Source organism: Cydia pomonella, chromosome 5, assembly GCF_033807575.1.
Source record: "Cydia pomonella isolate Wapato2018A chromosome 5, ilCydPomo1, whole genome shotgun sequence".
Classification (NCBI taxonomy): Eukaryota; Metazoa; Arthropoda; class Insecta; order Lepidoptera; family Tortricidae; genus Cydia; species Cydia pomonella.
In genome coordinates, this window is record NC_084707.1 from 6007913 (window position 1) to 6013997 (window position 6085).

Genomic DNA, 6085 nt, shown 5'->3' on the forward strand with positions numbered 1-6085 from the left:
TGCAAAAATGATTCAAACACTTTGAATGATTTCTGTTATTTTTCCTCATCTATTTAGTTTGTTTATGAATTACGATCCAAGTCGACATATATAGTAAAAAATTCAAAATTAGCCTATCATAGCAGTAAAACTGCCTTTTAGGTTAAGTATAAAGTTGTTTAAATTTAAAAAGTCAGCCTAAAGTTAATATATTTAACATGAATCGTTTTTGTTGTTTACTGATACACCAATGCTGGAATAACAAGAATTGCACAAATGTGATCCAAGTTTGCTGAATCGTTTTTGTTGTTTAGCTAAAGTATTTACACATCGTCAAATTAGTTTCTCAAAAACGATCCAAATGGGTTGGATCAGTTTTGTTGATATACAGGGTGATTCAGGAGACGTGAGCAGGATCAAGCTTGAGCATTCAGTAAGTTATAAGCAACTGTTTCGTACCAGTATTTGTGAGATTAACGTTCTTTTATTTTTTTACTGTTAAAAAAAATTGTTATAATTTATTTACGCCATGTATGGTCACCCTCTTTGTTTTATCCATAACAAGTGACAAATTGAATGTCATCGGAGACTGGTTACTTTTGAAAAATCGTATCTCACTCAAGTGTGACATTTTGTTTTCTTCATAATCAAACTGCTGTCATAGCGGTTAAAGAGGTTTTATCTTTCTTAATTAAGTGTTGTAGGGTGTCCATGATTGTAGATTATCAAATTTGTCCTTCCCAAAAAGTTAAATAACAGAAATAAAGCGAGATTGTTTTACTTAAATATGATGATGAACGGTTCATTAACATTTACTGATTGTGTAGGCTTAGTCCTGCTCACGTCTCATGAATCACCCTGTATATTTAGGACGAAAAGTATTCATTGCATTTTCTCAAAAAGATTCCAAGCAGTTTGGATTTTTCTTGTTGAAATTTATATAAACCAGTCCTGTCACTAACATAATTTTACAACAAGGTACCAAGAGTATTGAATACTTATTGGTGAATATCATTTTTAATCTTTCATACATGGGGGATGGTATCCGATGTCGATTAAAATATGAAAACGCTATGTGAGCTCAGTGCTTTTTTGCTGAATGAAAATATACACATTAAAGGCCTGCCTGGTATACTTAACTCATGTTTTGGTATTTTTGTGGATTGGATCCTTTTCCTTTAACTACGTCCAAATAATATCAGAAAAACATTTTTTTATCTTTCTATCTGACGGTTTTTCGCGATCTGGATTCATTTAGCCTTGTCAAACTTTATATTAAGATAACAAATATTCAGCAAGATTAATTTTCCTTTATTATACAACAGTTATTCATTTGATACTAAGCTTTCTCACAAACTAAGTTTATTCTTTATTCATTCATAACAATAAAATATTGTGTTGAACATAGCTTAAAATTAAAAATATTAATTTAATTAAAGCTTAATTAGTGATCCCAAGATGATGATATTAATTAAAAGTATTGAAGAATATATGTATAATATTAACTGAATCATGTCAATAAGATTTAAATATCAATCAAGCAAATAAAATGTCAATCAAAATAAATATAAAAAATGTTAGAAATTTAAAATTTAATAACTAAGATATGTCAACAATAAATAATAATATATTCACTTTGGTATCGTCTATAAAGTCGGTTACACAATAGTACGACTTTTTTAAAAGATAACTCTTGAGTCTTGCATTAAAAAAATTTACTGTTAGAAATTGTTTTAAATTTAGTAGGTAACTTATTAAAAAGGAAGACCACCTGGTAACTTGCGGCTTGCTTCATACCAGTATATCAAGACCCCTGATAGCTTTTGAAGCTCCTATTACTACCGCTTGATTGATCCTGCTCATGTTAAAAATATATATGTCTCTTAAATAGAATCGCTTATACTTAATTTCATTTCAATTACTTGTGACACCTAATAATTCAGCCGGCTATGCAATATAGCCTACTCTTCCCTGTATTATGAAATGTTGAACAAGTCTACAGTTTATGTACTCATTCTATTGTAAGCCTGCCTGTATTCATTTTGTAAGCCTGAATTTTTTAACTAACACTACTATGGATCTATGGATCTCAAATGGTTTAAAATAAATCATTTTTATTTTATTTATAACATATAAAAAATACTACATCTCTCGAACTATGTGCAATTTGTAATTTGATATTAATGTAATTAAATGGAAAAGGATCTGGCTGGAAGGATTGCATACAACTTGGCCCTGGATATTTTAATTCTAGATAATTGCAATTACATAAATGCACCGCCACTAGGTATGTAATTAACCTAGCGTTAAAGTACATCAATATTGATTATGAGTTAATCAGTTAACAATTATTAAGTACTGTATCTTGATACTGAGACAGCCTAATTATAGAAGATATTCATACAATGCAATTAAAACTTAATTGCACCGGCAGTGCAAAATTTATCCTTGTAAATCGTTGAAATACTTACAATATAATATAAATAGATTAATTAGTTACCAATTAAACTGAAGCAGCATTTCTTTTTTTTTTATTGAAATGTCAAGCATAAAATGGCGGAAATTGGCTAAATGACGGAAATTGGCTAAATGACTTAAGCACCAGTAGGTCTAAGGTTTATGGCACCTAAGACTGTTGTGAGTTTGCTTGGATAATGACTTAACATAGTTTTTTTTTCAGCTTGGTTTCTAAATATCCCCATATATTCGTGTCTCCGCATACTCCGGTTGTTCGCATGTTCATCGCACTACAGGTCGCATTTTCACCCGATTGTTGTGAAATTTGGCGAGGATGAGAAAATTTGATAACTATAAGTGTCTCTATTCTCTGGACATAGATGAAAAGGACGTGTCGATTAGGGTATTTCTAACATATGTACAAAGTCTCATTCTAAACGACACAGTACTAACGGAGAAATTAATGATTTACGATTTAATACTTCGGAACAGCCATGTCACTAGTGTCACTTTAATCTTATCGTCACTGTGAACGACTAATACGGTATAATCATATTTATTGATGATTTATTTGAATTAATTTAAAATATTTTTATATAAGAACATTCCTGAGAAGGAACCCTACTCGGGATCTCGATCAATGGCCATAGAGTAGAGACACGTTGTATAAGTAGTTAAATTTTTTTTATCCTATTTTTGGATTTTTTTTGTATTCAAAAAAGATTTTTAGTTTACATCTGAATGTTACATCACATGTCTCATTTAATGAATTAATTAATGTAATATATATATATACGAGATTAAAAAGAATGACTAAAACGTTATGAATATAAGAACCCCGTCATTTTGTACCATTTGGAATTAAAACTCTAGGTCCATGAGGTCCCAGCGCGCAAAGAAATCGCGAGGCGTCTGGTTGACGTCACTGGTGAGCGAAGAGCTTGCGGCTTCCTCGCACAACGTAGCAGTATTGCGGTGAAACGAGGAAATGCCGCCAGCACCCTTGTTACAATGCCTCGAGGGCCTATTTTAGATTTAAGCTAGTCTATCTACTTCATTTATTATATTGTTAATTCAAACCAAATTCCAGCTTACACGTAATTACGAGCTTATTTAGCATCATGGTCACTTGATTAGTTATTATTAGTCCGATTCGTAACCTGCTTATGAAACACATTCGGAAATTAATTAATTGTATTGGCTGGCAGATTATTGCGTACGTGCCAAATCGCGCGTTATCAAAAACCACAGAAGTTATAGACAGAGTATGTAAGCGTTGGTAGTTTAGCGGTGAGGGCGTGCGACTTTCAGTCCGGTGATCACGGGTCGGCTCATACCAATGAGTTTTACTGAACTTACTTACTTACTGCTATGGTGCAGCGACCCCAATGGGATCTTGGCCTCCGACACCAAAGACCGCCATGCTTCTCTGAACAAAACCGTTTCCGTTCAGTCGACGGCGCCGAGTTCGTTAAGGTCTTTTTAGCGATAAAAGCTTGTACCAAAAATTATTTTTTTGCCAAAAACATTTATTTTATAAGACGCCTACAGATAACTGGTATAAAGATGTTTTGTTTTGTCAGGCACTCGTTCATGCAGAAAAAGTGTCCTCTCCGCAAACCTACCTCTATCTATTTTCTTGTCTGTGGTGAACATTAAATTGTATTGTTTGCGTGCAGTCTAATCAATGTGCAATAATTAAACGGGCCACGCATCAGTGGTTTTGTATTATCAATCTGTGTTGCATTTACTAAATAACAGTGTTTTTATACCCTATATTTTACGCTGTTTTATCTATTTAATACAAAATTTAGTTATCATATCAAATTAAATCGATCTCAATACCAACGTTGCTAAGAGCACGTATGCCTGGTTTAAACGTCAACGTTTTATCAGTTCTTAATACATTGGATCCAAGATTCAAGTAATTATTTTTTCATTTTATAACCATCGTATATTAAGGAGTGGTTCAGAAAAGAAGTAGCAGCACATTATGTGGATTTTTCATTTTATTTAGTGATAATTTTTAAGTAGCGCATTTTTGTAGTAATCCGTACATACTACCTATTCTAAACAATGAAATACTATCGTATTTAAAATAAAAGGGCGAATTAAAGTGTTCGTCTTTTATATTACATGCCTTGGAGACTTTTTGAACAGCGTCTTCTGAGAGAATTTATGAGGTGTTTCTCATAACCATAGTTTTTTTTTTTTTTAAGTTTGATAAGTTACTTAATACCTACATTATTAAATTGTCTTATGTTCGATATTACACTTTTTTGATTTGACTTCACTTTGAGGTAGTTTAGTACATAAAATCTCCATTTTTGCGTATTTGCGATTTTTACAGATATTTGTCTCCCATAGAAAAACCTCTGCCAGAGGTTAGATTGGAGAGACTTCCTGACTATCGAAGATGAACTCCAGTTTATTGGTATAATTTAATCGTAAGATGATATTTCTAAGAGCAAATTTAAAGTATATTTTTGTGAAAATTTAAATTTAAGAGTGGCATTGTAGAAAACGGCAGGTGAAGATTGTCAAATTGTGTTGTACAAAAAGTTACGAAGTGCATTGCAATAAAAATGAGAAAACTCAAACAATCTGATATTTCTCAAAATGATTTTATTGTTATTATATTATATAGTATATTATCTACGGTATACTGAAAAAAAAACTGCTTCATAATTAGTAAAAAATTTAAAAATATACCCGATAATTCACTGCCACTTTTTTACAGAACCACTCCTTATATTATTATTATGTTTATAATTATTTATCTAGAGCATGAACCTTATTAGGACAAGTTTATAATTTATACTGTCTTTCTTAAATTATTGTTTATTACAAAAGTTCACCATAATAATTACCCCTCTTAGAGTTGCGTGTGGTCATATATTTTTAATGTTAAAGAACCCCGAAAGCAATTACACCTTCCTTAATATTCACTAAGCCCAATCCATCACGTGTAATGCGGGAAAAGGGCGCGATACGGCAAAAGTAACGGGGATAAAACTTTGCTATAGCGCACATAACATGTGAAGGTATATACTTCATTCCAGATAACATTAGACTCCAAATCACAGAATCACAGATTATAAACCGTTTCTGTGGAGTAAATAACTTTGATTTAGATACAACGTGAACGAACACTGAAGAAAATTTTAGGCAGTAACGGACATCGAACGTTGTTGACCTCTGCTTCCTCGGGTGTTTTATATGGAAGTCTTTTTATTTAATTTGTCCTGTTAGTATGTATGTACCTTAGTTAGTGTGCGTCAAATTTCTGAAGCTAAGTTTGACCCACTTCCGGATTTCCGATTGAGCTGAAATTTTTCATACATATTTTGATTGATTGGCTCGTCTTGGCGGGGGCACTACCGTGCCCCTAGATGACGCAGAGCTAATCTGATGATTGAGACAGGAGGCGGCCATGGGAACTATGTGATAAAACAACGCTAACAGTGTTTAGGGTTGATAGAATTAACGGATTATTTGATGTTTATGCCATTATTGTTTCTTCCTATTCGCGATTCTGCACAATATGACTTCCACAGAGCTGAATTTTATCACATGCGTTGTTCTTCACAGTCATTAATTCTTCACGATCCCGATGAGTATTATTTGCCTGTGAAAAGAAAAGTACAGT